The 22,448-nt window shown below is 40.1% G+C and overlaps 1 protein-coding gene across 1 annotated transcript in view; it reads left to right on the top strand.

The window, feature by feature from the left end:
- Window positions 1–22,448, top strand: part of LOC124616219 (synaptic vesicle glycoprotein 2B-like) — a 277,727-nt gene that overhangs the window by 192,817 nt on the left and 62,462 nt on the right. The window lies entirely within an intron of this gene.

Below are 22,448 nucleotides of genomic sequence, written 5' to 3'. Positions count from 1 at the left end.
AAGAATAATGTTGAGCTAATGTTATTGTAGGAACACTACCGTCTTCGTACAAAAATGTATGTGAATTATTGGTGTGATAACTTTCACTTTATTATACACAGCCAACAATCACCATCTGAGCACATTAGGGGGAAAAAAACAAGAACAGGACTCTCAAAGAGCACCTGAAGATAAAGAAACATTGCACTCCTTACATATTGATTAGCCAATTATGTCATACCCACACAGCCCTTTCCCGCTGCCCAAAGTGCAGAGAACCAGGTATAAAGGGGAATTTTAATGTGAGCTTGTGACCAGCTCATGTGTGGATGGCTGGGTGAGGTTGGCACGTAACTTAAGTAGGTGATACAGCAGGTTCTGGGGAGTGGTGGTCAGAAGGTGCACCACTGGTAGAGCACAGTGGGCGAGGAGTGTGAAGTGTTGGTTCCATTATTGACCTCATGCTGCTGTTTGAAGTAAGTGGTAAAATCCAGGTGGGCTCAACTCACTCAGTGGAGACTTTGGTTCACTTGCTGTTTTGGAAAATATCCATTGTGTGTTCATCTTACCATAGAACCAGAAGGGTCCGTGAAAGGGAGGTTGTAATGGAGTGCTGACAAGATCCATGTGAAATATGATGTGAGAGCAGTCTGCTAGTGCCTTGTGCATGAAAACTAGGTGAGATTCATGGTGCAATTCAGAGGGGTGCCACACCCGTACTACATGTTCTCACAGTTGTATCAGGCAAGGAAATTGTGACTCATCTAGTAGTAGTGAGCGGGTGAGGATATCTGCTGTGATGCACTGATAAGAAACTGAGATCTGCTTTGAAGGCTGTGCATAGTCCTAGCAGAACCAGGGACAACACTTGAGTCCGAGTAGCATTATGGCACGTTTAGGGTGGCTTTTAAGTTGTAGCGCCATCTCCCAACCAAGCCATTGCTTGCTGGGTGGTAGCTTGTGGTACAATGTCTCTGTAAACCACACAAATCTGACAGTTTATTGAAAAGGTTAGACTCAAACTGTTGCCCTTGGTCTATAGTGATGTGAAGAGGACAACCGAAATATGCCAATCAAGTCTTGATGAACATCTTATGGTCATCTTAGCAGATATATCCATAATCAAAACAGCCTCTGCCCACCATATGCATCTGTACAACACCATGAATATTTATCTGTAGCCCTCAGATGGGAGTACAGGTCAACTAGGTCAATGTGGACACATTTGCATGCTTATGCTGTTGAATCTTGCTGTATTGGCACTGGATGTGTGCATGAGTGCAGTTGTGTGTATCTTTCCTGACTGAAGGCCACACAAATTGGTCAGTCATCTCTTTGACTGTGGCATTGGCCCCAGGCTGCATCAGAGTGTAGATGTTGTTTGAAATCAGTCTGTCAAAACTGGGGCATGATATTACACCTTGAGTTGTTTATAGATATATTGTGCCACATACTTACTGCACCACTGGGTGCAACCAACAGTTGGAAATGTAGGTTGGTGGAGGAGTCATTTAATAACATCTGAAGTTGTTGATCGGAAGACTGAGCATTGGCAAAGTCACTGTAGTTGAAAGCCGATGTCACACTGCTGATACAACAAAAGTAGTCAGCTGCGAAGTTGTTGGCACTGTGAATATGGCAGACATGTGTTGTAAACTGGGGATGAGAGAACTAGTCTTTGATCTTTTGGAATGCTAACCTGATGAGTCTGTGGTCAGTGTAAATGGTGATGTAAATGTAGATCCAAAGATGGAAACAGAGAATTGCCAAAACTGGTTATCTATATCAATAATTGATTTTAGTGGTCTTGGCAGCTGAAAATTTATTCATTGTTCACAGTACCACAAACTGCCCTCACACTGATGACATCAGAAGTGTATAATATTGTTTGGGTGTTGTCACGGATTTGGCACCGGGTGAGAATGTTTTCCATTATTGTAAACCTTGTATCTGGTTGGTGAGGCACAAATAACAAAACCCTTGTTTGCAAACACAACATTGGAGGACCTGGGAGCTGATGGGCAGAGAGGTTGTTACTCTTGTATGCAGTACCAGACACTGCTGTATGGCTGTGTGAAACATTGTTCTGTTGATGCATTGCTGTAACAAATGGCACAACTGGTGCAGGTGTTTGCATAATGTCTGACTCAGATCAGCATGAAGTGCAGAATCCATTAGTTGAAATACAGGAGATGGGCATTGCAGAACCTCAGTTTCATGTTTATTGCCCTGGATACTGCTGTCGATGGCATGCAGTAGGCTATTTACTTCATTCATGATTGTAACGTGTCAGTGTGAGGGGCAGCAGATAATCTGTTCACAAGAACCCAGTATCTTCTTCAGGATCAACAATTATGCAGGAACACTACTGCCTACATATGAAACAAATACATGAATCATCAGTATGATAATTTTCACTTTGTTATAAACCCCAAACAAATCAACATCTGATATCACATTAGAAAGCAAAGAAGACTGGGACTCTCAAAGAGCATCAGAAGATAAAGAAACACTACACTTGTCACATATCAATTAGTCAGTTGTGTCACACCCACAATGTGATAAATCTCAAAATGGGTTAGTATCAAGTTTGTTGTGCAGTATTACTGAATTGGGTTCTTTGAGACAGTGATAGATCATACAGTAATAGGTATAGGTTTACTCCTTAGCAACACATTAGAAAAATGTTATTGTTCAATTTATATTATTACTGTCACGTGCTTTCTTTGATATTCACGGACATTTCTACAGCTGAATATCACTGTCTTTTGTTTTTGTGTGATTCATTGCTGTTAAGCTTATGTACAGTTAATATTTTTAGTAGAGTGATTTTATGATTAAATGTCATGTCTGCAAATCCAGAACCGGTTGTAGGCCCAGGTTACATGACTGCAAAAGTGAAATTTTTTTTGACCAGATGTAAGATATATACACTCCTGGAAATGGAAAAAAGAACACATTGACACCGGTGTGTCAGACCCACCATACTTGCTCCGGACACTGCGAGAGGGCTGTACAAGCAATGATCACACGCACGGCACAGCGGACACACCAGGAACCGCGGTGTTGGCCGTCGAATGGCGCTAGCTGTGCAGCATTTGTGCACCGCCGCCGTCAGTGTCAGCCAGTTTGCCGTGGCATACGGAGCTCCATCGCAGTCTTTAACACTGGTAGCATGCTGCGACAGCGTGGACGTGAACCGTATGTGCAGTTGACGGACTTTGAGCGAGGGCGTATAGTGGGCATGCGGGAGGCCGGGTGGACGTACCGCCGAATTGCTCAACACGTGGGGTGTGAGGTCTCCACAGTACATCGATGTTGTCGCCAGTGGTCGGCGGAAGGTGCACGTGCCCATCGACCTGGGACCGGACCGCAGCGACGCGCGGATGCACGCCAAGACCGTAGGATCCTACGCAGTGCCGTAGGGGACCGCACCGCCACTTCCCAGCAAATTAGGGACACTGTTGCTCCTGGGGTATCGGCAAGGACCATTCGCAACCGTCTCCATGAAGCTGGGCTATGGTCCCGCACACCGTTAGGCCGTCTTCCGCTCACGCCCCAACATCGTGCAGCCCGCCTCCAGTGGTGTCGCGACAGGCGTGAATGGAGGGACGAATGGAGACGTGTCGTCTTCAGCGATGAGAGTCGCTTCTGCCTTGGTGCCAATGATGGTCGTATGCGTGTTTGGCGCCGTGCAGGTGAGCGCCACAGTCAGGACTGCATACGACCGAGGCACACAGGGCCAACACCCGGCATCATGGTGTGGGGAGCGATCTCCTACACTGGCCGTACACCACTGGTGATCGTCGAGGGGACACTGAATAGTGCACGGTACATCCAAACCGTCATCGAACCCATCGTTCTACCATTCCTAGACCGGCAAGGGAACTTGCTGTTCCAACAGGACAATGCACGTCCGCATGTATCCCGTGCCACCCAACGTGCTCTAGAAGGTGTAAGTCAACTACCCTGGCCAGCAAGATCTGCGGATGTGTCCCCCATTGAGCATGTTTGGGACTGGATGAAGCGTCGTCTCACGCGGTCTGCACGTCCAGCACGAACGCTGGTCCAACTGAGGCGCCAGGTGGAAATGGCATGGCAAGCCGTTCCACAGGACTACATCCAGCATCTCTACGATCGTCTCCATGGGAGAATAGCAGCCTGCATTGCTGCGAAAGGTGGATATATACTGTACTAGTGCCGACATTGTGCATGCTCTGTTGCCTGTGTCTATGTGCCTGTGGTTCTGTCAGTGTGATCATGTGATGTATCTGACCCCAGGAATGTGTCAATAAAGTTTCCCCTTCCTGGGACAATGAATTCACGGTGTTCTTATTTCAATTTCCAGGAGTGTATTTTAAGTTGAAAACTGCTGAATAATGAGTAAGATAAACCTAAGAATATGGCACATATGACTGCCACATAAAGAATACAAATTGTATCACTACTCACAAAAACAATACATGGGGATATGTGTCAAGAGACAGATCACAGTTTCGAGTAATTAATGAAAGCAATACAGTTGCTACCACTAAAGTGCCTCACAGAGTATTGTAGCAGTGGATGAAAAAGCGAGAGGAGACATACTTTTATCCATGAATCCACTAAGGCTGAAGTAGCCATGATGTGTTTCATATCATATCAATTTATAACTTATTCTATGGTTATTGTTGACTGTCCCAAGCAGAAGGTATGATTCATTAGTGTTCCACAATTTTTGATGTTTTAAGTCTGACACTCAGTAGTTATCACTGGCAAGCCAGTATAGAAGCAAAAAAATCCATGCAATTCACACATTTATTTAATATACAAGCTGACTTCTGAATTTTCCTTTGTGTGAGACTGTATGTGCCAGATAGGTCCAATTCAGAATTCTATATTCTAAGATTTTACTGTTTATGTCATTTCTGAATAATCTTTAATTGATTGTGTCAATACTCACAAGTATCATGATATGTTGTGCATTTTCAGACATTAGCAAAAGCTGTGAAAAGCTCATACTGTGTTGTCAATTGTAAACTTCATTTTTGTATTTGAGAAACTTTTGGCAACAATGTGTGCACTCAAAAAAAGTCCTTCCATAATTTTATCACATATTTTGGGACACATCTTTGTAAATAAACTTATATTTCTGAGAACTTTTGTAAGCGAAGAGTGTAAACTTTAAATGGGTTTTTCTTGTTGGTTGTAAAAAACTCATTCATGATTCATGATGTATTGTATTTTTTCAAACATTATATGCCACAGTATCAGATGTAATCAATATTTGTGCTTTATACAATTTGAGGAGTGGTATCCTTGTTTAAGGACTGGTTCACTCCAAATTTTAGTGTATATCGATGTAAATAAATATACTTTTTTGAGAATTTTCAGCAGCTATGAATGTTGTGTATAACCTATCTCATAGTAAATTGGTGTTTGCAATTTAGTTACTGTAAACATTCCTAACACATTGTGTTACTTTTAGTTTTTCCATTCACCAGGATGTGTATATTCTTTGCATTTTCATAAATTGTCAAGTTTGTTACTGACAAAATGTTTCAGAAACTAGTAATTTTTATCCTAATTACTTATATTGCCTTTTTCTCTTGGATAATTTCATTCTGCACACAAACTGTTTCAGTTCTTAAAGGGAATTACTAACACATTCTCCTTAACAGATGCAGATATTGAAAGAGAATCAACAGGTTTATTTTTAAGTTATTTGTTCACTGTTGTAAAATATTGCACCAGTCACAATGTAGCCCCACTGTGAATGCCGTTTTCAGACACAGGATGACTTTGTTGATGTTGTAATCAACTGGATGTCACTCTGACTACTGGCAAATGATTGTAAGCAGCTGCAAACGGGTGTGTTGAGACACCCCCCAAGAGCCATGTGCCGAAGATACATCAAGTATTATCCTCTCCAGTGGATCCTGTCTCCTCCACAGGAAGTATGGGATCTATCACTACTCGCTCACTAGACTGTGAGTGGCTTGTCAGTGATAGGGTTAGGTGGCCTGTACACGGGAGACAGGGACCAGAGAGAACACAGGCTGTTACACTGATCCCCTTAACCTACAAGTTCAAACTGCTGTCTTCCATTGAAACAGAAACTGAGCCAGTGAGACTCAACTCACCTGTTGGGAAACCTGCTGTTGCCTGTGTCAATATGAGGCAAATGCAAAAGGGTAATGTGTCTGTCAAGTGAGGGACTTGAGTGTAAAACATGCTGAGTGACGCTTTAGTGTTTTGAAGTTATTAGATACAAAGCTTTATAAAAATATAATTATTCATTTAAAGTGTCCCAGTGTTTCTTGATATTTTTATTAAATATTTGAACATTAAAGAATGCACTGGAAATGTCACAAAATGGAAATAATTTCTTTAATTGGAAAAAGAAATTAATGAGGTGATATAATGTAATTAAATTTACTAAGATTAAGACTTGTAAACACTAATACCAGCATTCAGATTTCACTTTCACTGATCTCATTGTTTTATTTGGATTTTTAATCTACATGAAATGCCTTGTAATAACCATGATGAGCTTCTGGTGTGTAATGGTAATGAAACAGAACATGCATAAAAAGTTCTCAGTTTGCCGCATCAAATCTGGATGGAATTCCAAGCTTTCAATGATTGCCTCCATCGCCATCTTTATCCTCACCATGGGACTGGGAATGGTTGGACATGACTTTGGCTGCAAATCAACGAGCTAATTTAAGCAAGACAATGGGGAAACAGGCTGATAAATTTGAGCACCTTAACCGTGAACTAGGAACTGCCGGGCCAAGTGGCTTTCATTGCACTGTTATCAACTTTGCCAACATGAAACTTGAAGAAGGCACCATCTCAGTTCTCAGCAAAGGACTGAAATTTGCTCTATCTCCACATAAGCTACCATTGATGGAGATTATCACTGGAGTAAAATATTGGTTCAGCATTTTCCTGAAGAAGCATCAGATGAGGTGAAGTTTGCTAATAACCAGATTTTGGAGATAGCTAAGCCTCCTAAGTCAAATAATTGCAGAATAGAGAACCATGGACTGAGATTGCTGGAGAAGGATGAAGAGTTGGTTGTCTTATCAACTGAAAAGAGGAATACTATACTTATCTTCAATGCTACAAATTATCATAAAGATGGGTCTGATATTGGGAGAATGCACATACTGTATTCTCAGATAAGATCCTACATTGGCATTTAGAATAAAAACAGGAGAGCTGTTAAAGAAGTCTGGTTTCTCTGATGAACCTGTGAAGAATTTAAGGCTAAGAGCACCTGTGCCACTCTGCCTTAGATACACAAAGCTGGCATTCTATTGAGACCAATTATTCGTGCCATCAGCTCTTCTACATACAGCCAGGCAAAGTACATAATTAAATTATTGGCACTGATAGTCAGCCATTGCAGATATCTAATGAAAAACTCACAAACATTTTTTGATACCATAAAACAGATGACGACAGGAGTGAATGAAGCCATAGTAAGTCTTGACGTGGTTTCTCTGTTTATGAAAGTACTGGTGGAAGACACATTAAAACTATTGGCTGCTCATTTTTCCCCTGAAGTTTTGAAATTATTTTGGCACACTTTGATGTCCACTTACTTCTTGCATGGTGGAAATTATTATGAAATGACTGATGGAACAGCCATGGGTTCATCACTGTCACCAGCCATAGCTAACTTTTTCATGGAGGATTTTGAAGAACAAGTGTTGAACAGTGCTCCCTTCTGGCTTTCCTGCATCTTCAGATATGCTGATAATACATTTTTAATCTGGCCACATGGCAGAGAGATGCTGCAGCAGTCCTTTGATTATTTGAATGATTAACATCCCAATATAAGATTTACAGTGGAGATGGAGAAGGACAGTAAGTTACCTTCCTTAGATGTGTTGGTTGGTTGGAAATGAGATGGAAAACTCGGCCATTCTGTGTACAGGAAACTGATGCATTCAGATCTTTATCTCTTTGGGCATTGCTTGCACCAACCAGCTCGGAAGAGACCTATGCTGAACACCATAGGATAAAGAGTCAGGACTATTTCAGAGAAGGGCCTCACATTGGCTCTTAGATTAATCCTCTGATGATGGCGTACAGAAGCAACAGGTATTTGCCCAGGATATTAGATCAGTGCTGTCAAGGAAACCAAGACGTGATGCCATTCAAACAAGCCAACAGGACTAACACATAGCATGGCTTCCATTGTGTGATGTAACAACTAGCGAGATATGTACAGTCTGAAACAGGCAAGGAATCAGACCAGTCTCCCAGCTGCCCAGAAAAATTAAATAAATCTTGTGAGCAGTAAAGGATAATCTTGGTGTGAGAATGTCAGGTATTTATAACATTCCATGTGAGTGTGGTAAAAGTTATATGAGCCAGTCTATACAGACTGTTGCCCATCACTTGTTAAGCATCAGATCACCTCAAATGCAGGTATTTGGATAAATCAGGAGTAGCAGAGCACAGCCTGTTAAATAAGCACAAGATTTTGTTTGAACAAATGAAAATACTTGCTCACACTTCGACGTATGGGGACTCTGTGATCAGGGAGGCCGTGGAGTTAGACTTTGTGAAACCAACTTGAATAGAGACACAGGCTATGCACTTAGTTGTGCATAGAAGTGTGTACTTGATAAAGAAAAAGCACAGAGGAAACATCTCATGGTTTATTGTCTGACGTGAACGATGGTGCTGCAAGCAATGTAGGATAGACAGTGCAAACAAAATCTGTGGACTTAGAGGACATCACCTCAGTACCCACCATTTCAAAGTTGACACTAGGGTGTTTTACAGCCAATCAGATGCCATCCTGTGGGTATAAAAGTGCAAGCCTTGCCATTTCACAACAATCTGTTGTAGCTCCTGATTATGATGATGGGGGCAGTCATCAAAAGCTTGGAATTTTATCCAAATTTGAAGTGGTAATTAACCCAAAAACTTTTTATGCAAGGACTGTTATGAAAAACTTAGTAGCAAAGAAATAACAGCATTCAGTTTGGTTGTTTCCATGGATCATGGACCTCTGCGTAGAATTAGAAGAGAGAGTTTGAAGCCTTTGATGAACTGCTCGGGATGACCTCTTTGTCTTAGTGATATAGGACCCATTTTATCATTTTATGAATCACATACTTTCAGATTTTTAGGTTCCTGACTTGAGAAATCCATCTTCACAACATTTCTAATGCCAGACTTTTCATAGCGCATGTTGTGCAAGCTAGTTTGAAGTTTTCCTACAAGTTTGAAATCTTCACAAAATCATCTGAGGTCATATGGTAAACAGTCATATATTTCATCTTCTGACAATTTTTCAAGAACTCTTCCCATTCCTTAAGTGAGAATATATGCTGCCAATGATTCCATACAAAATTTTCAATGACACCAAAATTGTGATCAGAAGACAACATTGAATGCTCCACTTATGGAAATATGTGTGAGACAGTTTTGAATCTATCATCTGCTGTAAGTTTCAACCATAGTCATTAATGGCCTAGTTCTTGTTCTATTTACTTCTCTCCCTGATTGTTATGTCACTCAAGGTGCATCAGTAAACAATTGCATTTCATCAGCTTGTCTGCCAGAAGTTCCTTCTTCTGACACATAGAAATATCCGTGTTTTTCTGAACAAGAATGGATGCTGAGTTTGTAACAGAAGAGTTTCTTTTTGTGGAAAGCAGAACCAGTTGGAACTTTGTAGGTAGATAGGGCGTGCAGCAAATCAGACTTAATGAGGTAAAGGCCTTCATTTTTCTATGACTCTTCTGCATCAAGCATAGCAGCATCCTGCCCAGCTTTTGATTTGTGCTGGTGTAAGTCAAGTCAATAAGATAAGGATTTTGGTGAGTTTTGATCTTTCTCCTTTTTTGCCTCATCTGTTTTTATATTAAGGCAATGAAAAATGCAGAGAGGTCTGATTTAGGATTTTTGAAGGATATGTTGTGCTCTCATACAAAAATCCATCGAAATGTATCGGTGGATACAGGTGATTTCTGCAGTCATGAATTTCGTGTCTGCACTGTCAATTCTTTTGTAATGGCTGGTATTTGCTGGCAGTCTGTCTATGAAAGTATTGAAAAATTCAGTGTCTGCTCTTGAATACTCTTCTGGATGATGCTGTTATTTTCCCCTTCCATTTCCTGAGGGAGTTTAACAGTCTTCTTTTACTCTGGATATTAAGTATTCCAAAAAAAACACTTTTTTGTAGTCCATGAATATTCAATGTGTTTTTCGCCAGATGACATCATACAGTACCTTATATTTGTACTCCATCTTGGTGGACTGTCAGTTTTGTTTGTTTTTCTCTATGTTTTGGTTACTTGTTTGCAGCCATGAAAACGCCTTTCCCTGCAGTTACTGTTAGGACCAGGTTCCCATCTCTTATGCCTATTCCCTTTCTTCTTAGATACTTTATAGTAACTAGAAATGCAAATTAAATTCTTTAAAACATAATATACACAGAAACATACACGTAGGAGAATATTATAGTATATATCATTCAATTATATTTCTCTGCATTAATCCCTAATGTGTATAATGTGGTAACTACAGCATATACATCTGCAATTATCCATAACATGTACCTGTTCCAGTCACATTAATGTGACCACTGCCTATGTTTGATGTCAGTGTGCAATAACTACTCATAGATTGCAGGTGGCAGTATTAGCAGTGGAGAGTATATAAAGCATGTTGAGGGGACGCAAAAAACAGTTCAGTCATTGCCGTAATGCAGAAACGGAGCGATTTATCTGATGTTCAAAAGGACATGGCCACTGGCTTTTGGGCCAAGGGTGAAAGCATTTTTGAAATGGCTAAGTTTGTAAACTGTTCACATTCTGCTATGGTTCAATTTGGCATAATGGCACTACCCAAAACTGGCATTAAGGCAACTGTGGTACACCATGGGCTGTAGACGACAAGGGTGAATGACAGCTGTGGAGATGTGTACAGGGAAATACATGTGCAACTGTTGAGCAAATGACCACCCAGATGAATCAAGGGGCTACCAATAATGTTTCCTTGACAAACATTCTCCGACCGTCACTAAGTGTGGACCTCCGCGGCACCTGGTTTGTGCACCCATGCTGACTTCTATTAATCAGCAATGTAGGTTGCGATTAGCATACCAATACTGCAACTGGACATCAACTCAGTGACAGGTGGCCATTTTCTGGTGAAAAGTGGCTGTTTGCATGTATGTTGTGAAACATCTGAAAGAAAACACCCAGCAATGGTTGTCAGAAGGGTCCATGCTGGAGGAGAGATATTGTGGTCTAGATAATGTTACTGTGTCATTCCCTGAGTGATCTCATCCTTCTGAAAGATACAACAGATCAACACAAGTATGTATCTATCCTTGGTGACCACATCCACCCCTACATGTTGTTTGTATTTCCTCAGCATGATTGTCATCTACCAGCAGGACAATGCCATCAGGATCAGTTTCCCACATTCCCCTGGCCAACAAACTTCCTAGATTTAAACCCATTTGAGAATGTGTGTGACCACCTCGATCAGGCTGTTCACATCTTGGATCCGCAATCAAGAAACCCAGTGCAGCTGTCCATAGCATTGGAGTCAGCACGGCTCCCTTCCAGTCAGTAGGTACCAGAAAACTGCTGACTCCGTTCCTGCATGTCTCACAGAGGTCCACACTGCAAAAGGTGGTTACTGAGGCTTTTGACAGTGATTGCATTTATGTGACTGGACAATTAGCTACAGTAAATACCACTGCGTACATGCAAAAGCAAATTTGAGGTTAGTAATACTTCTTACCTCATTTTATTCATTTCTGCTGCATTCGTCAATTGGATTTTGTGCCTCTTGGTGATCTGGATCTTTATCAGAGTCATCAAACTTATGATCATTACTTAATAGCTATTCTAACATAGCAATACTTTTCACCTTCATCTTCCCTCTAAACAACCTTCCTCCTAGAAGCCATTTTGTCACACATATGGTTATGAGGAAAGAACAAACTGTATTATTCTGCCATATGTAGAGATTTTTGAAAACTAACTCATGAATTTAACTCAGAATTCGAATACTACATCATATGCTGCGTAAGTCATTCTTGTCCAAAATGTGTTTTCAATGTGAGCCCCTCATCTGTCAGCAGTTCAAATGTAAAGCGAATAATGATGCCCCTTACTGAAATGGTGACAAGAGATAGGAAGGGATGCTCAGTATGTATTTCTGGTGGCCTCATTCATCATGTTGAAGAGTGGCCTAATTCAACATGTTCAAGAGGCTGTTATTGCACCTTTGGAGGGAACTGGTTGCAACCAACTGCAGATTGTAACACTGTGGCACTTGTTGAAACAAACAACGCCTGTCATCAGTGCTCCAAGGTCATGCTTGGATCATCCCAACTACTTTTTGGCCTTGGGTGGTGTTAACATGTGTATTGAAGTTGTTTGTTAATTAGATATTTTGTCTGCAAATCTATGTCTCTCCAACAACTGTAAATGGTTGTAAGTTTGACAGATCTGTCTGATCTTTTGGATAAACAGACGAATAAATTTAGAATTTTCTTAATAAAGTAGTATAAGAATTGTGAAATGAGTAAATGAAAATATTAACTCAGTCACTGTTATAAATAAAATAATAATTATAAAAGGAATTTTGCAGTTGTATTTTGTTTCATGCTGCAGTATGTTTAGTAACAAAAGTTGCTAGCAAACAAGAATAAGTTAATGTCTTCTCTGGTGTGCAGTTCAATGTTAACATTTGATTAGCTCATTGTTATGTCTCATCATCATTACTGGATGCTTCCTGGGATCTTGAGTTATTACAAGAGGTGCTCCTTCCCATATATCTGCTGTCTTTGCCTGATCTTTATCATTATGTGGTCCTGGCAATTATATTCCATCTGCAGGCTGTTTCTCTTTCTTCTACCAGGTCACATGTATTATGTATTAAGTCTTCAACTGCAAGCTGCACCACATGTCCATTTAAAGGGTCTGTACTGGCGCTTTGCATTGGGTCTGCTAACATGATCATTAACATTTTGTGCTCTATCTGCAACATGAAGAGATGCTGAATATAATACTTGGTTCTTTCCCAGACTTGTGACCTTTGTTCTTATGGCTGTACCTTTGTTCATTCAACGGAATTTGTGGATAGGTATTGCACTTTGCAACAAAGTACACCTACATGTAAAGACAAAGACTGAGATATGAAAATGAAGTTATCGGTCATATAACACATTTGAAAAGATGTCATCCGCACACTTGACTCTCCTTTGGCAGTGAGTAAGTCCAAAGTTAAAGAAGCCATATCAGTATGGACTACAGTGCTTAACACTAAATTTGTCTTGTAGCTAAAAGACTGACTGCCTCGTACTGTACACTACTTAAAAAGATGACTTTAGGGACAAACTGTTGTAATGATGTCATGTTTGTATTGATCACTACAGTGACACCAGTGCTGCAGGATGGCCACTCCTACCCCCAGAATAGCATGTGTAGAAGGCTGTGGTGTTGGGATTTCCAGTAACTCAGTGAGAGCTGAGTCAAGAATGCTGGCTTTATTATTCAACATTTTTAGTGTTGCAGGCCATTTGGTAGGAAGTAGCATGTCACACTCAAGGTTTACCTTAGCTGACAAAATATGTTAGACGATTTCTTAATGTGTAAACTAGACAAAAACTCTGCACAGCCCACTGTATGGGAGGAAATTCTGTATAGAGATAGAGTAATCCATGGAAGCTGTATGTCTGGGGAGCTATGTGGGTGTTGGAACATTGTCACCTGCTGTAATGTGGGGCCACTTACTCGATGCTGGTCCTGCACCACAGATGAGCTCAGCCCATGGAATAGTTCTGCAGATGACAATGCCCAGTCAGCTTCTTCTCTGTGCAGAGATATCAAATGGTATTGATTTGGACCTTGTGGGGTGACTATTTGTCGCATAGAGAAGAACATTATCTGTTCCAACAGTTGTGAAGCTCCACACATAATTGCCAGGTGAAAAAGAATGATTAGCATGGCAGACCAGAACTGAGTAGCAGATCCAGTCTACTCCTGTAAATAGGGACCATTTATGGAAATTATGAGTATTCAGAACACCAGACAAGATGGTGTACACACTTCCTTGTGCTACAAATGTAAGTACAAGCATAAATGAAACGTCTGCAACACCACATTTGGTGTCCTATGGCAGATGTGAATAATAGTAGAGCAGTGGAAAGAGAGTAGTTACTACAAAATAAAAAAATTAAAAAAAATTGGATAACTTGTGAAGATTTTGCTAAGAAGTTAGGTTGGTTGCCTGTGACAACAAACATCAACTACTTTGTATTCAAAAAATTTTCTATTTTGGTGGAGTGAACTCAAGAAGAGCTATTTATTAGTAGTCAGGAAAGTAAAAGCCAATGATTGTGGTGAGTTATTAGTAAAATATAAAGAAGAGTGAAGGTGGTGGTTCGTGAAACAGGAATTGCTGACAACAACAAAGTGAGAGCAGCTGACCAAGCAGCTTGCTGTTTACAAGCAGCCATCCCTGCTTTGATCACTTGGGAAATCTATGCCATGAGACTATGAGACTTCCCTTCATGGTGCCAGTGCTAGACATCTCATGACTGTCACACTCCAGCCCACAAATCCAGTGAGCTGTCAAAATGTCAAAAATCTTCAGTCCAGCCTGCTCTGCATGTTTACTGTGTTTTTGAGTTAAAGTGTTATTGAAAGAATGTCCCTAGCACTATCTAGTGGGCTTACTGGAGTATTAATGTCACAGGAATTCACCTTGCATTGTGTCACCAGCTAATGATTTTGGGCATTCAGTTAGCAGGGCGGTGTGAGTGGAAAAACTTTTGTTGTCGGTACATACAATCTGATTGCCTCTTTTCTTCGCTGTAGGTGTTTCATTTTGTGTAACTTTTTAGTTTGGATATGAGCAAAATTTTTTACTCAGCTGAAGAAGCCTTGAAATTGCTATTAGACAGCGATTTTGAGATTAGAAGTGAAAATGAATCTGAGAATGATTCAGTACCATGCCCAAGTGCTTTGGCACAACAATCACCTTCTGCAGGCCATTCGATGGCTTCAGATATACTGATGCCTTCAGGTACATCGGGTATTTTCTGGCCATTCAACAGTAGCAGACCCAGGAATATCTGATGACTCATGAGAAGGCAAGGAGAACAATGAAGAAGGAACCACGCCTTTGCATATAAAACAGAAACTGGTATGGACAAGTAATAATCTAACACGACAAAAACACCAGTTTTTTCCACAGATTCTGAACTGCAAAGCATAGTTGATATAAGAAGTTTCTCTAGCTCATTTTCCCTGTTTGTAAGTGAAGAAATTGTCTCTCACACATGTCACAAGGCAAGTAGATTTTTATTCAACCTTCTGGACACCTGACAGACAGAACAAAGAAAGAGTGGATGGCCATGACACCAAATGAATTCTTTATTTTTGTATCTATGTGTCAAATTTTGATAAGTGTACAAAGATTGCCTTTACTGGAGTACTGGTCAGAACATCCACTAGTGGAAACTCTGATTTTTTCATTATTTCTTTCACAAGATAGACTACTTGTTCAAACTTCGGCCTATTTTGGATCATTTTCATATTGTTTTCAGGAAACATTTATGTTCATTTGAAAACCTTTGCATGGATGAATCACCCCTTTTGTCTAAAGGGAGACAAAAAATAAAACAATATATCCCAGCAAAGTAAAATCATTTTGAAATAAAAATGTTTTTGATTTGTGATGTTCAAACAACTTATATTTTGGAATTCATTTTTTACTGTGGAAGTGACATAGATGCCACAAAACAGAATTTCAGGGTCTCTGGAGATGTCATCACAACACTAATTGAGCCATATTTGCAGAAGGAGCATACAATGTTTTGCTATAATTGGTACACAAGCCCAGCACTCTTCTGTTGGCTGTGTGAGTGGGCAACTACTGTGTGGTGCAGTATGGTCCAACAGGTAAGTCATGCCCAAACTGGCAGAGAAATTGCAAAAGGGAGAACTGATATTCAGGTCTGTTCAAGGCTAATGTTGCCAATGAAATGGTGTGATAGAAGGGATGTCTAGGTGCTGTCAACTTCTCATTCATCAGATATGCAAGAGATGACTACACAACAGCTGCAAAACATATGAAACTTTCCATTTTGTGTTGTTTATAACAAATCAATGGGAAGCGCTGATCAGAGCTATATGGTAATGAAAAGTGTGGAAAGTGTCAGGAAGTGCACCAAATGGCACCAAAAAATTTTCTTCCACCTAATAGACATGTCATTGTTCAATGCATTTTGTCTGTACAAAAACTCATCTGGTAAGGTGCCACATGTGAATTTTCAGTTAGGTTTGATTCAGGAAATATTGAAAAAATACAAGGTCAACAAAAGGAGTACAAGTGGGGATGGCAGCTGAATTGGCATCCTGCAAAGGCTGACTGCTGGACTTCATCTTCCAGATCAACTGCCAATGTATGTGACGTATGTTGTCTGTAAGAAAAAAAATAACAAATGAAAGCAGATAAGAATTTTCTGTATAGCCTGCAAGCAGACACTGTGAATATCCCAGTTTTGCTATGCATCGTGAAGTGAAAAACATATTCCCTGGCACTGATACATGTATCTAAATATTATGCCTGTATTTTGGTATGAAACCCAACATAAGCAGCAGAAGCTGTGTTCCCAAATAATACATAATTATGCAAACAATGTGTGTAAAATCATTGCAGAAACTGAGTTTGTTTCTACTGTACTGATTCATGAATGATGTTTAAATTACCTATTGATTGTTTCAAATGAAGAAAAAAGAAAGTTAAGTTCATTTCTGCAAGTGGTGAGATTTCTTATCCAGAGTTTTGTACAATATGAAAAATGTGTTACCTGACACTGATAATGAAGCAAGTGTAAGTAGCATTTTTTAATCCTTCTAATGTGCCAATGTCATCTTTGGGGGGGGGGGGGGGGGGGCATTTGCATCCCATTATAAATGAGTGCTTACAATGGTGAACATGAAATATAATATAGATATAAAATGTCACCAACATAAAATACCAAACAACTAAAAGATAGTTAATATGTTAGCAATTATGGTGGTCGTAACTGGAAAAAACTAATTGGGCTTCATGTGGCTGCAAACTAGCCATTCGGGGGGGATCAAGTGGTCAGCTATGCCTCCCATCCACAGTGTTGCCCATTCGCCCTCGGTGCCCAATGTTAAAGGGTTAAATTAACAAATGAGTTAAGAGATGATTTAAGCAAAAAACAGACAGTAATACAAATTAATTGAGCAAAAAAAAATTTATGATCTCAAAACAGAATGTTTTGCTAGCATAGAAAATACAGTGGTCAATTTAGAAATGCTGGAAAAAAATTAGTATTCCATATCAGAGAATTGAGGCAAAAGAGACAAGAAAAAATTGATAGAATTTTAGACTTACAAAACTCTTTGAAACCATATAAATGGGAGGCCAGAAAGGAAAGTGGAAAACAATGTGATTTAGTGAGGAATGAAGTACAGGAAAAGTTTCTAGAATTTAACAATACTTTAGTAAAAATAGCAAAATCAATGACTTCAGCTCCAGAATGTGCATCATCAGGTGAAAGACGAGTGAAAATGGCTAGAGGCTTTAGGGATTGGGGAGGAAACTAGTTAGGAGGAAAAGTAAAACTATAGTTGATCAGAGATATCACAAATGAGATTTAACATTCTCTTAACTTATCTCATTCAGTGGAAGATGTTTCAAAGGAAATTGGAAGATCATGTAAAACATTCAGTTCTGGCAGGCAAACTTCTTGGGCTCAGTTTATTCCAGAATTTCAAACAATTTTAAATGAACTGCCACACATTTCTACAGGGTTATCACCTACTTAAATTTTAGGTAAACCTTTTGCAGGAGAACCTCTTTTGAAATTGCTTTATTGGCCTATAGGTACCATAATACAGCCAAATGGTATGCAAGAAATGGTGACAGACAATTTACTTAAGCAAGCAAATATCAAGGTGCCCAATTTTAATAAAAATGGTAGTATATCTAAACTAAAGTTCGGGATTAATAAAGAAAACAAGTAATTTTTTTTGTGATTTATGGTGGCCCTTATAAAATAGTTGGAATTTCACACCCTAAGGCTGTGTTCCCAATGGATCCAGTGACCAGCAAAAAAAGGCATGTTTAATGAAGAAATGATTAAGAAATTCATTGAATCCTCAGGGAGACCATGGTCCTAAGTAGCCTGTGCATTGTGACGTACACAAGGTGCCCAGTTAATCAGTGTGATACTTCTTTTCCTTTTTCCCTGCATTGATTCTTCATTCCCTTATTGCTCTATTATCTGTAAATCACTATACTTATACTGTCCCATATTATTACTTAAAATAATTAGTGAAGAGATGTATATAAAAAAGTACTGTAAATGCATGTTGAATGAAAAATGGTGAAGAACTTTAATGAAATATAAATATATTGTTTATCTGTGGTCATTAGGTAGTACGTAATATTCTACATTAAAGGGAGAATAAGGAAACTGAATTCTATCAATAGGGACTACCTACAAAAGTACAATATCAATACAATGTCTCAACAGATGTATATGACACCAAATTTTGTCGTCTTTGTATGGGGAACTTTTTCTTTTAAATTTTATATGGTGTGCATATATGGAGTAGATTTTATTCGTGTTTTATTGGGTAGGTGGTAAACAGAAGAAATTAAAGACTTGAGACTTGGAATCTTCATGCCCGAATACATAATACCCATTCATACACACAAATGCACTAACAGATACAAAGAAGAAGGCACTTATTGTACTGAAGTAACTTCCGATGTTAGCTATGTCATTGTTGATGGGAGGGGGGATACTAAGAAAGTAATTCAGCCCCTTAAAAGGAACTGAATGAGATACTAACATCTTAAAAGCAAAGAGAAAAGCAAATTGAGCAACAGGAGTAAAGTGGTATGAAATTACTGTGAAACAAGTCCATTGTTAAGAAGGTAACAAGAATGCCTAAAAGGAGAGGAACTGTGTGAGGCTATTGGTAGGAAGACTGTGAAATACTAAATAAAAAATAATAATAATTTAAGGATAGTGTTTCGCAGGAGGGTGTGAGTTAAAGTAAAAAATGCAGGCAGACCAAATGCTTCATGGAGTAATATTAAGGGCAGTGAAATATAAATATGGAGATTATGTCATAAATAGCCTAGATGGACTCATAACTGAGATGGCCTGGATTATTCAAAGTGAACCTAGACAAGGGATGCCCTTGAGCACTTTTGTTTTGTAAGTTTAGATGAACTCATGGGTGAGATGACCTACATGTAGTTAAGGTGGACTCATGGTTGAGATGACCTTTACTGCTGTAGAGAGTAGATTAGATTTTATATAGAGCACTGACCCATTAGCTGTTATGAATAATGAAGGAGTATCTTCCTCTCAGTGTGAAGGTAATGTATTGGTTCTTATAAGAAATTAAGATCAGTATTCTAAAAGCATCCTCCAAATGGGAAAGCAGCATGGATCACAGTGATTATTTTTGCAGGAGAATAACAAAAGAGTTATAGATTATGATGTAAAGGTATGTAAGTGAAACAGGTCATACAAGATCTGAAATTGTGTAGATTATGGTTCCTCATGCAGGCAGATGAAAATTAAATGTTAAAGAAAGATGCACAAAAATAGTAAAAGTAAACTATAAAGGAATAATGAAGTTTCTATTTCCTCTTGTTATCGAAAGAATGTAATAACGTGAGTAGTATCAAAAGACATATACAGTGTCACCCTAAGTCTCAGTAATAAAATATTAAAAATGCATAAGTTAAGAAACAAGCAATGCAGAGGCTCATTGTAAATGAATAATTCCAACATCTTTTGCCTCCTTGGTGGGATATGTAGTGTCACAGGCTATTTTGTTGGAAAAAGTGTGCCATACACAAGGTTTAACTTAGGTGACAAAATATGTTGGAAGATTTCTTAATGTTTCAGTTAGAAAAAGAGACTGGAGAGCCCACTGTGTGGGAAATGTGAGAAATTCTGTGCAGAGATGGAGTAATCCATGGGAGCTGTATAATGTGTCACTCTAGGTCTCAATAATAAAATATTAAAAAGGCATAAGTTAAGCAAGAAGCAATGCATGGTCAATGTAAATGAATAATTCCAACATTTGTGGCCTCCGTGGTGGGATATGTAGTGTCACAGGCTATTTTGTTGAAAACAATGTGTCACACTCAAGATTTAACTTAGCCGACAAAATATGTTGGAAGATTTCTTAATATTTCAGTTAGCCCCACTGTGTGGGAAATTCTGTGCAGAGATGGAGTAATCTATGGGAGCTATATGTCTGGGGAGTGGCACGGGTGTTGGAACGGCACCACCTGCTGTGATGTGGGGCTGCTTACTCCATGCTGGTACTATGCCAAAGATAAGTTCAGCCCATGGAATAATGCCATGGACAACAGCGAGAAACAGGCTTCTTCTCTGTGCAGAAATATCAAATGATATTGATTTGGACCTTGGGTGATAATCTGCCACATAGAGAACATTATCCACTCAGGCAGTTGTGTTACTAATCTGGTGTTATACAAGATGTTGATTGGAAGTGTTGTTTATGATGTTGAAGAACATGTAACATTAGTTGGAGAACAGCCTCTCTAACAACTCCATGCATAACTGCCAGGTGAAGAAAAACAACTAGCATGGCAGACTAGAACCAAGTGTTGGGTCCAGTACACTACTTCAAATGCGAGACCCAATGTTTAAGGAAATTGTGAGTATTGAAAACAACTGACGAGATGGTGTAGCACTTGTATGTGTCAGTATTGTTAAGTACAAGCATCAATCAGTCCACGGTGACACTGCAGTTTTTAATACAGTAGGTTGACAGATGTGGCCCAGATGCTGACTGTGAATTGTGGCAGTAAGAGGGTTTGCTGAGACAGGGAATTGCTAAGATAGTGTAACAGCGGCTGGTGGCAACAGTGGCCTTGGTGAGGTGTCAGCTGCATGACACAGTGAGCTTACTGCTGGACTAGCATACTCTGCCCATGGCCCAAGTCAGCTGCCAGGAGTGAGCACAAGCCATATGTCAATCCCAGAACTCTTGAAGGCTGGCTGGCCAGTCAGAAAGTGGCACCCAATGAGAGGCCTCAAATCATCAGGGCTAGCTGACAGCTCTTAGGTTAACGGCTTTCCTAGTACATGGTGCTGTTTGGTGAAGCTACTGATGACTGGCATGGAAGCTGCACCAGACAAATGCATGGCACCAGTGCATTGAAGTTACTATCTGAACTGGGGCATATATACCTGGCCTGGCTTGGAGTATTGTGACAGGGGATCGGTTCCCCTAATGTAGTCAGCTGTGAAATGTTGCTTTACACTACAGCATGTAGCAATCTAGCCCACCACTACAGCAGATTGCTGTGTTGCAAAACACTATGCCAGAGCACTTTTGCAGTGGCCAACTGCAAAATTAATGTAGGTGGCTGGCCAGTGTACCCTGTGGGTGGTTGCTGTGCCCTACCCGAGACTAATGCCGCAACTGTGTTTATGTTAGCATGGGAGAAATACATTAATCTTAAAAATTTAGAGCACCTTGTACATTATCTAACATTTTACAATTATGTTTTAAATTTTTAAAAAATGTTGTTGTATACTACATAGCCTGTATGTGGGGAAATAGCGGAAAGGTCGGGGAAGAAGGCCAGTGTTCACTCTGTCTGCTTGCCGGGGGGTCTCATCTGAGATGTGGAGGAGGCCCTGCTGGCGGCGATAGAGAGCACTGGGTGCACCTGACTGCAAATTGTCAAATTGTTGCTCATATCGGCACCAGTGACTCCTGCCGTCTGGGTTCAGAGGTCATCCTCAGATCGTACAGGCAGTTGGTGGAATTGGTGAAGGCGGAAAGCCTCGCTCGCGGGGTGGGAATCTGAGCTAACTATTTGTAGTATCGTTCCCAGAACCAATCGTGGTCCTCTGGTTTGGAGCCAAGTAGAAGGCTTAAACCAGAGGCTCAGGCGATTCTGTGGAGATCTGGGGTGCAAATTTCTCGACCTCCACCATCGGGTGGAGAAATGTAGGGTCCCCCTGAATAGGTCAGGCGTGGACTACACGCCGGAAGTGGCTACAAGAGTAGCGGAGTACATGTGGAGTGCACATGTGGGTTTTTTAGGTTAGAGAATTCCCTCCCTAGGCCCAACAAGACACCTCCTGAGACGCGGCAAGGTAGGAGTAGGCAAAATGCAACAGGGAATAACAATATTAATGTGCTAATAGTAAACTGCAGGAGCGTGTATAGAAAGGTCCTAGAACTGCTCTTATTAATAAATGGTCACAATGCCCATATAGTACTAGGGACAGAAAGCTGGCTGAAACCAGACGTAAACAGTAATGAAATCCTGAACTCAGATTGGAATATATACCGCAGAGACAGGCTGGACAGTGAAGGGGGAGGCGTGTTTATAGCAATAAGAAGTGCAATAGTATCGAAGGAAATTGACGGAGATTCGAAATGTGA

Source organism: Schistocerca americana, chromosome 5 (genome assembly GCF_021461395.2).
Source record: "Schistocerca americana isolate TAMUIC-IGC-003095 chromosome 5, iqSchAmer2.1, whole genome shotgun sequence".
Classification (NCBI taxonomy): domain Eukaryota; kingdom Metazoa; phylum Arthropoda; class Insecta; order Orthoptera; family Acrididae; genus Schistocerca; species Schistocerca americana.
This window is presented reverse-complemented; position numbering and strand designations above follow the sequence as displayed.